The sequence below is a fragment of the Adiantum capillus-veneris genome, chromosome 1, assembly GCF_014529385.1.
Source record: "Adiantum capillus-veneris isolate H3 chromosome 1, ASM1452938v2, whole genome shotgun sequence".
NCBI classification, from domain to species: Eukaryota; Viridiplantae; Streptophyta; class Polypodiopsida; order Polypodiales; family Pteridaceae; genus Adiantum; species Adiantum capillus-veneris.
The window spans coordinates 144,602,829-144,613,235 of NC_140931.1; positions in this window are offsets into that span (position 1 = coordinate 144,602,829).

Genomic DNA, 10,407 nt, shown 5'->3' on the forward strand with positions numbered 1-10,407 from the left:
TCCATCTCTGATACTTTACCTTGCTAACATAAGATGTGTTATATATTTTTCCATGTTTTGTTAGCTTCGGATCTGTTGTACCTTGGGGTTTAGATAAAAACCTCCGTGCCTTCACCCCATCGATGGATGGTTTGCATGGGACATCCTTCTCAGCAGTTGATCTCTTTTCATCCCGCTGGATATTCACATTGCCACCATGAAGCCCCATATCCGACAATACCAATTCTAAGCACTGTAGGGCTACTTGTCGCTCTGCTGAGTTCTTAATCTTCCAAGCAAACCCAATATATAAGTAGACCAATTTCTCCACAATTCTACAAAGGGCATGCATTGTACAGATGTGGACATTCACAAGTGGTATTTTCAAAACCGGTCGAAAAGCAGGATCCTCAATGTGACGTGTTGGAGCTTTTCTCCACCACTTTGGGTCCATGACCTTTGCAGGCTCCATGCAGAACAAACATTGCGACTTTGCCATTGCACCCATTCCACAATTATACATGCACTTTAATGTTTTGATGTCACCTGCAAGATGCCACCGAACTTGAAAGTCTCCCCTTCCATCTAGACGTAGTACCTCTCCCTGGTTAGTCTATCGATCAATCACCTCCGGAATATTAGTTTGATGGAACACCCAATATAGAATCTCATGATCTTCTTTCTTTACCTGCAACACAAAATAAATGAGACTTAAGTAGATGTGAACATTTTGATCTTACCTGAGAATCTCGCTTACCCTCAAACGCACCAAGCCCACCATATGTTAATTTTCTGATTGAACACTAAAATACAAAGGATCTTCACTGGGACACTTTTGAGAGGGCTCTATTCATTAAAGTAATAGTAACACGCTCAAGCTTTTTCTTCTTTAACAAGCTTCACACTCATCTAGTTTTAACGCAAAATGTAATACCCCTTTGACTCTTCAAATGTGAGGTTGTAAAACTCCACGAATATCCTTCTTAACATCTGCAGATCCATAAAATATTATTGAACTCATCATATGCCATGTTTGCTCCATGGCCACTGTAAGTTGCTTAATATGAAAGGGCTGTCCAAGATAGTCTCCGGTGCCTCGTTAAGCTGAACCTCTCTTTCCAAACACTTGAGGCTGATGGTAGAAGTTTGGATTTTATACCCTTCTAACAAAGATGGACGACAGACTTTTGGATAGCCGAATATCCTCTTTTGATTACACCAAGTGAATCAAGTGTGCCTTGTATCTCTTTTGCAGGCACTGAGTTCTCTGAAATAAAGCGGTCCCACTACATTTCGTTGTAGGACCTTAAACTTCTTGTCATGTACTATATCTACTGCCAGGCTTCTACTTATAAGTGGCTTCAATCTCTTTTACTATATTGGCTTTGGGGTCAATGTTTTCCTTGTCAGGATAGATTGAATCTCTACATGAAGACAATGCATAAGTAAATAACATAAAATTTGCTTCACTAACACTATTTAGGCACATGAAAACAATGCATAACAAGAAAAAACAAAAAGATTACTTAACTAAGACAATGTAGCCAACCAAGAAGCATCACCTTAATGCTCGATTCTTTTCTTGAGACCTTCATGCAACCTGCAATGTTTCAAGATTGCGCAATTTCTTCTTTCGGATACGACCACCCAAGATGGTGTCCTTCATTTGACAACTTCGCACCTTTCCTTTCAGTTCTTGTACCTCTGTTTTGTGTTGCAAAATGGTAACCTGATCTGTAGAATGTAAAATGTGAAAGGCGAAAAATCTCACATTGTTGAGCTTGGAGAATGCCCTTGTAAGTTTCATCTTCTCTTGTAAGAGATTTACAATAACCCAGAAGGCCCTTTTCTCCTCCACCACCAGCAAAGGTCAATAAGCTTGTAGGATTGACAAACGTTGGAAACGCATTAGTCATTGGATTCTTAGGATAGAGAGAGCCTCTCATCCAGATATCTATGTGTTTAGCTCCCTGACTCTGAGCGTGTCTATGGAAGCGGGAGGTATATTGTGTTTGTTTTACTACGCTTAATCAATGGTTAGTACTCATTGTCCAAATCAATGTGAAGGTGATATTTGGCTCTTTTTGGGTAACATTTGTGCATTTGAGGAGTGAGCCATTAGCCAAATGTGCAGGTTTAATGGAAAGTGAATAGCGGCTGCGTCTTCGTCCTCCATGTTTAGCCTCATTCCCTCCATTTGACGAGGTTCATTCAATGCAATTGAAAAGAGGATTATCCCTCAATCACTACGAACGAATGTTCAGAAGAGTAAGGAATCTACTTAAAGTACACTTTTTGAACTTTTACTATGAAAGACCCAGCTCTATTATTTGCCATTTTTTCTAGAGAGAGAGTGCAAAAAATAAATTTTCTTAGAAGGCCCTCCAAATGACCTCCGAAATTCCCTAATGTCTTATTCTCTTGTCCTTTCTTGACAAAACCACGAGGCTATGTTACATAAAATTCCTCAAATATGTTACCATTTAAGAAAGAAATAACAATGTGTGATTGATGTACATCCCAACCAAAATGAGCTACCAATGCACATAGAAAACGCACAAGAGTCATACAACAAGTGGGAGCAAAAGTCTCTTCATAATCTATATCTTTCTGTTGTGAATAACCCTTTGCAACAAGTCAAGCCTTATAGCGATCAATCTCACCCAATTCGGCTTGCATTTCAACTTGTAAACCCACTTCGTACCAATGGACTTTTTTCCAGGAGGCAAATCACATAAAGTCCATGTGTCATTTTCTATAAGTGCATCATATTTTGATTGCATGAAAGCCATCCAATTTTTTGAATTATGTTCTTCATCAAAAGACAGAGGTTTCTCAACATCATGTATGCTAGGCACACCAATCAAACAATCTGATGCAAGAAGATGCATGGTGAGACCTTGAACAAGTACGATTGGACAAAAGTGCATCCAATTTACTGTCACGCAATTATGCAACCAGCCACTTTGGCATACCTCTAGCCTCTCATTTTCACCCTTTTTCTCATCATGTACATCATGTACATTTGCATCAAAAAACTAATCTGTAACATTTTCAAAAAACCCCCATAGGCTGTACATTTTCCTCATTGAATTTACATTCGACTTCCACCACTAAAAAGAGGCAACACAGTGGGCATAAATGTCGTGTGACTTACATTACTGTCTCTATTACATGACACAGCAGGCTGACAAAATCTTTCACAAACACACATCTCATGAAACCATAAGACTCTTTTTTTTGTACTTATACAACCTATAACCTTTGCTTTCAGTACTATAATCAATAGAAATACATTTGACAGCCTTATCATCCAATTTTTTGCGTTGTGTTTTTGGCACCAAAGCATATGCCAAACAACCAAAAACACGCATGTGCTCAATAGAAGGCTTTCTATCATGCCATGCTTCATATGGAGTAATAGATTATTTTGAGCTTCTCTAAACTCACTTTGATCTAGAAATTCTCCATTATACGACTGTCTTGCACAATTCTTTGATCTGTTATATTAATCCTAAATTGCAGGATTCATTTCCATTATCCCCAATTTTTATACATGCTTTCTCAGAATGTTTACTGTAACACGCTCATCTAGAATGACTCCCGGCTCAATGGCTTCCACTGCTTCCTTACTTTATAGTCAATGTGGATGCTCGATATCTCATTGTTAAGGCGGTTACGCCGCTAGCGGAAGCTAAATAGCGAGAACTCAACCAACAACAGAATTTGTCAGACGAGGACGAAGCTTGACCCGCAGGCGCATGGAAACAACTAGGTGGGTGTCAAATCACCTACTCGACCTTCTAATGACAATCACTACTAAGGAAATCAAATCTAAGTTCTAAAATACGCAAGTGACTGAAATCCGTACTACGAACGAATGCTATACAAAATAGGATCTAGAATCATCGAATCGATCTCAAACTCAAGGGGAAGTCTATGCACTAGGTAAGAACAACACCCTAAAGACTTGAACTGCAAAATCAACCTATAACCACTCCGTGCGGCAAACGCGTATGAAGACAGGCCGAAAAATACAGGTGACCGAAACTTGACCCCGAAGGTACTAATGTGTAGCTCTACTCGTTGTGGTTCTATAGATATGCTGCACGCTCTATTCCGACACACGAGTTGGAAGAAAACTCACACCGAAGCTCGTAGGAACTTACCACACATAGAAGCCGATAGCGCGCACTCTTGGTATCTGTGCGTAGCTCTCACCGTTGCTAACACAATGGCGGTGTCGCTTCTCCAATGGCGGCCCCGTAGCTCGCGTAGCAAGAAGATAAGACTCTCTCTCTCTCTCTCTCTCTCTCTCTCTCTCTCTCTCTCTCTCTCTCTCTCTCTCTCTCTCTCTCTCAGACACAGTCACGGCGCTCAAAAACTCCCTTTGATTAATAATTGAATCTCCTTTAGGTTACAAAACTTTGGCTTATATACCTCAGCCTTGGAGGTGAGAACATCTCTAATTATTTACATCAACAGGTGAAATTACTTCGGGATTACAAGCTGGAAACTCAATTGAGTCCCGTTACTTAATGAATGGCTCAAATCAAAATTAATGTCGGAAAGACATTTATTACAATCAATGGTTACAAAATGATGGGTGTGAGCAAAAATGTGGGTGTGATCCTCTGCTGGCTCAACATCCTCTGCTGGCTCAACACTCCCCCCCTCCGCGTTCATGTCGTCCCTGACATGACTTTTAGGCTTGGTCAATAGAGTCCTGTCGTCTTGAGCATCTGCAAATGTGATTCGTAGCGTAGGTTGCCGATGGTCAAGGTTGGGCCGAATATTTTGCTTTCGTGAGTGAAAAAGCCGGTGTAGAAAGCTTCTTCGAATGTTTGCATGTGGAAGCTAGGCAAAAACATAATTCTTTGGTATAAGAGATGTAACACCTTTGGTGATGGCTGCAATGAAAGATCATACATCATATCCGTCACTGTGTCGGCCGTCGATAGTAGACTCGAGGTCGTGGCTTTATCTGGCGCGAACACTTCAATGCATGCTAAGAGAGTCCTGCAGATTTTCTTTAGCATCTGACACGAAAGGTCAGGAGAGCCAGTAAAGAGTTTGATGGTGCCCGTTAGGGTTTTCACCATGTAGGCTTTACCTATTCTCTCTCCTTCCTTTGGTCCTGGCATCCTGGGATAATTAAGCCAATTTGGCTTCTTTTCTGCAATCCTGCCATGCTCTTTCCAGTTTCTGACTCTTGGCACCGGGCAGAAGGTTGCATCCTCCCGAATCTCCTTTGGAGCCTCTACCAAGTAGATGAGGTAGGCTGGGTATTTGTTCAGCCAACCTTTCCTCCATCTAGGTTGAGAATCTACAATCTTCTTTGATTGTTCATCCTTTGTGATGTCGCCTTGTAAAGAGCGACATACTGCTCCTCCTCTATTCTCTTTTTCGTCTTTATCACTTCAAATTTCATCAGAGGGAAAGGCAGGCTGGGTTGCATCCACTCTTCATGGAGCACTTTTGTGTCTAAACCTTGAAGTCTAATGGAGATGAGGAGTCTCCTTTCCCATTCCATTTCCGCCTTGGCACTTTCCTCTGTTGACTTTTCTATTTGGTCCTGGAGCCTTTGTTCTTCTTCTTCAGAGATTCCTGAAGTTGAGGCCACTTCTTGAACTGGGGCTGGATCTTCAATTGTGGTTGCCTCTCCAGTTTCTGGTAGCTCTATGGCTGCTCCCCCTGCTTCTTCTTGTGGTGTCTCTGTTTCTCTTCTTTGTTGCTCTTGGAGGTCTTGGAGCTGTTTGCGGAGGGCCTCATTTTCTGTCCTTAGTGTTTGGTTTTCTGATGTGAGCCTCTCCTCTGCAGCCAATGATCCCTCCGCCATGTGCAATCTTTGCACTTGCTCTAACCTTAGCTCTCTTTGCAAACTTCTGACCTGATTTTCCAGAGCTGGTACGAGGGCTCCCTCTTGTTCTGTTCCTGCTCTGCTAGCTCTAGGGGTGGTCCTGAGTCTCGTGATTGTCCTTTCTTGAAGTTCGACTCTTTCCCTTAGCTCAATGAGCTCATCCTTGGCTGCCTCCAGCTCATCTTCTATTCGCTCCTTTGCTTCCTGTGAACTTGTTACCTCTCTTGAAGCTTCGGCTAGTTGGAGTATCAAGCCGTCTCTCTCGTTTTCTGCGTCGTAGAGTGATGCTTTATGACTTTCAGATTCAGTCATAGCATTCTCTAACTTCTTCTGCAACTCTGCTTCCTTTTGTTTTGCTGTCTCAATTGCTACTTCCTTTGCTCTGGATCTTTCTTTAATCTTGCTGAGCAGTTCATGCACCATGTGCATGTCTTTTTCATCTTCATCTGTCAACTTGACAGCTCTTTCTGCCACCACCTCCAATGGCTTCGGCTCTTCTAGTATGTTCTGTTCGTCCATTTTCTCTTCACTCTCCATTGTACCCTTTGTCTTTTCCTTCGTCCCTTTCCGATCATCTTGTTTTCGTAGGGATATCCCATAAACTGCCTCCAGGGCCTCTTCTTCACTGTATCCGATCGCTACCAGATCCTCATAATCATCTTTCTTTTGCTGAACTGGATCTATCTCCTTTTCCTTGGTCCCGGCCTCCGGCTTTTCCATAACTTCTGTTTCTATTTCTATTGTGGTCTCCTCCACAATAATTTCCGTCTTCTTCGGGCTTGGTACATCAGTAAAGGAGGGCTGATTGTCCTCAGTCATCTTGGCTTTCCCTTTGTTTGCTTGCCCGTCTTTCTCTCGAAGTTCAGTAGACTCATCTACTTCCTTCTTCTCCTTGTCGTCCTTTTTCAGCTCAGCTTTTAAAAGCTGTACTTCCTCTTCAGTATAAGGCTCGACAGGTTGCTGCTCCAGTATGGCCTCCGACTCCTCATAAGCTCTAATATATTGATCATATTGATCAACATGTGGCCTGGCTGAGCTGGTTCCGACTTTAGTGGGGTCTGGCACCCACATTTCTTCAAAGTCCCCCTTTAGAGCTCTTTCCGCTCTAAACTGCTCCACCAGCCTTTCCATTCTTGCGGCCTTTTGACTTTTGGTTTGCTTGGGATCAGCCTTCTTCTTCGCTTTCTTCTTGAGCGGCTCGTCCACAGCCTCTTCAGGTTCTGAAACTATTTCTAGTTTTCGGCGTGCTCTTGTGGACGCCCTCTTGGATACTTCTTGCTGTTCTTCCTCTTCATCGGCTTCTCTAAGCCACTCATTCTGGGAGGGAACCCGTGGACCTTGATCTCTGGCTCCAATAGCTTCATAAGCTATTCTTGTCAGAACTTCAGCTCCTCCTATGTACTTTGGCTTCTGGTTGTGCATGGCGATTACTTGCTCGTGGATGTATTGAGCATAATTCACCTCTTTTGGCATGTTGCTCTTCAGTGCCCATGTGATGGTAGTTGCAATGGCATGGGGCGGTGTCGTATACTTTTGCGGTCTTTTACTGCAAATATGGAGAAATTGGTTGTACAGTCGGCAAAGGGTTGCCGCTCTTTGGTCTGCCATATCTCCATAAGTTGCATTCTGTTTCTTGGACCCATAAACCTCTATAGCCTCCCTTCTTTCCCTGACAGAGCTCCCTTTGTTGTTCAGCTTCAATGCATCTGCAATGAGCTGTGGAGTGATCTGTACTTCTACTTTCTCTCCATCCATGGCTGTCAATGTGGCTTTCCCATCCTTCTGAATGGATGTTGCCAACTCGTACACTCTTCTTGTATCCACACCTGATGGTCTCGAGGTGAAGAACCTGTGTAAGTCAGCCCTTTCCAGGTATCTGCTGATGTTCTCTGATCTGCTATAATCCACTAATTCTCGTGGGATCATAGGTACATCGACCGATTGCCCTTGAGGATCTCTGAAAGTCCCCTGGTAGATCTTTATTCCCTCTTTTTCTAGTACTGCTTCCTCCACCCAAGTCTTGGTTGGCTTGAGGGTTTCTGTTGGAATATCAAAAGGTTCTGCTTCTGCAAGAGCATCCTTGATGGTTGGTCTTTTTCTCTTAGTTGCCGATGACTTAGCGGAATCCATGGATCCTGTAACTCCAATTTCAGAAGTTAGCGTCTTTTTAGTACTGAAAGCCGAAATGAAGCTTTTAACTATTCAAATGACTTGAAAATTGAAACATGAGCTATTCAGGGCCTAAGGATGCAATGTAGGTGAAAAAATATGCAAACTGGGCTCAAAATCATGCTGGAGACATCATACGCGTATGATGTCTTTTGTGTCAGAATGACTTCATATTGGTTGTGCTTGTAGCTGATAGTGTATACATGAGTATTATATGCTTGGATTTGAGTTTGGATCCCATTTGGTCAAGTTTTGGCCAGTTTAGTCCAGTTCAGGCTCTTGGAAAATTTTGAAAGGGAATTGGATTTTATGATCCAAATTGGGTAAAATTGGTGGATTACTTTCAAATGGCATGTAGAACACTTCTGTTTGGTGGTTGAAGCCCTGAGGTGCCAAAATCACATAGTGAGACATCATACGCGTATGATGTCTTTTAGTGCATTTTTGGACCAATTTTCTCTATAAGCTTGGTTTTGGCTTTAGATAGGCTTATTCAGTGGATTTATCAAGTTTGGATAGAGTTTGGACTAAAAATGGCTCTGGAGACATCATACGCGTATGATGTCTTTTTCATCAATTTTTCATGGGATTGGTTCTGTGGACTCTCCATGTGCTAGTGAAGGACTGTTTATACTCAAATCTTGGTTTGGACTTGAATATGTTGGATTTGGGACAAAAATAGGCTTTGTATGAAGGATTTTCTCTTAATTGGGCTAATGGGGTGATCCACTTGACCAAATGGTTCCAAACTTCATATGTAGCATGTATTAGATATATATAATGGATGTATGATGACAAATGAGCATTTTTGGCTCTGTAAGTGCAAATAGACATTATACGCGTATGATGTCTTTTGTGTCAAAATGGTGCTTTTTGGTTCCAGATAGCTTGTAGATGTGTTAATCAACAATCCTACAAAGTTTCAATGAGTTTGGAGTTATTTTGACAAAATTAGGACCAAAAATCAATTTTATGGCCTACTTTGCGTCTTTTTGGTTTTCCTTGGGTTTTCTAACTCCAATTCTCATGATACTTGGTTCATAGGATGTGATTAACATGTGGAATGAGGCTATGCACTCAAATGTTGAAATGGATGTGAAAATCATGCTGTGAGACATCATACGCGTATGATGTCTTTTCTTGAAATGTTGGTCTTTTTGTGCAAAGAATGCTTTGTGCTAGTGCCCTAAGCCCTGCTAACTAGTTTTCAACTTAAAAAGTCATCAGTTTAGCTAAAAAGCCCCCTTATAGGCATTTCAGTCTCCGAAGTCGTCTTTTTGCCTTGGAGTTGAATTTCTTCAACTTTTCTTCTCGAGAGTTGCATTTCCAGCTCATTGGATATGTTGTGAAGCCACCTATTTGGTTGAACTTGACTTTGGCTTCCCGTTCTCCATCTTTCTCCATTTGGTTGCCCGAAAGCGTCTTTTTCACCATCGGTAAGTGAATCAGCTTTCTTTTGGGTTTTGCTTGCAAACATAAGTCATCCATGTATATTTGAAGCTGCTTGTGAAGTTTCATGTCATTTGGTCGTCAATTTTAGCCGTTATGCCAAAATGACGCTTTGTGTGTCCGCCGCCGAATCGGTTGTTCCGACCTACTTTTAGTGATCCAAACCCGGAGATACTCCATGGTTGCATTGCCCTCGATGTTGTTAAGCTTCCTGAGAAGTTTTGTGTCGTTCCGACAACTTTTTTCTGTTTGCCTCTTGCAGGCTCTGTTGACCTAGGGTTTTTCCAGTCGTTCTTTCTCGAGCTTTGAGTGCTAGAAACTCATCTCCTATACTAGGGTAACCCACCTCTAAGTTCTTGCAAGGTTTGGTTAGGCGGTTGTGCCCCTACCTAGCGTTCCTTCCCATTCCCCGTCTGCTCTTGTTTCTTGGTTTTGGTGAGTTTTCGCGACAAAAGTTAACGATAAGCATCAAAAGCTTATGGCAACGAGTCTACCTCTCATGTCTGGTGTCCTCTGAGCTCTCGTAGCAGTCGTAGAAGGCGGTAGAAGGTCGGATGCTCCTGTGTGCTCTTTGCTCTCTCCAAGAAGGTAATAGTGGAAATGAGCTTGATAGTGAAGTGAAAAATACTTAACTTCGGGCTTCCCGGATCACTTGTTACCAAATTTGACATGTGCTCCTATCTCGTCGTGAAATGCACTTTAGGATTTGAAATTTCTCAATTCGGACTCCGTTTGACCTGTTTCTGAGAAATCTGTCCACTTTGCCAAAATTCTGTCATTTCGGGCTTTCCGCAACTTTTTCAGAATTGTACCCCGTTTTTACCATGGGTTGCCCTTGTCATTAGGATCATCACCGTCTATTCTTTTCTTTTTTCCGATCTCATTTCACCTGCTTTTTTATTTTTCTTTTATTTTTATTAAGAAAATCATAAAAAATAAAGGAAAATAGC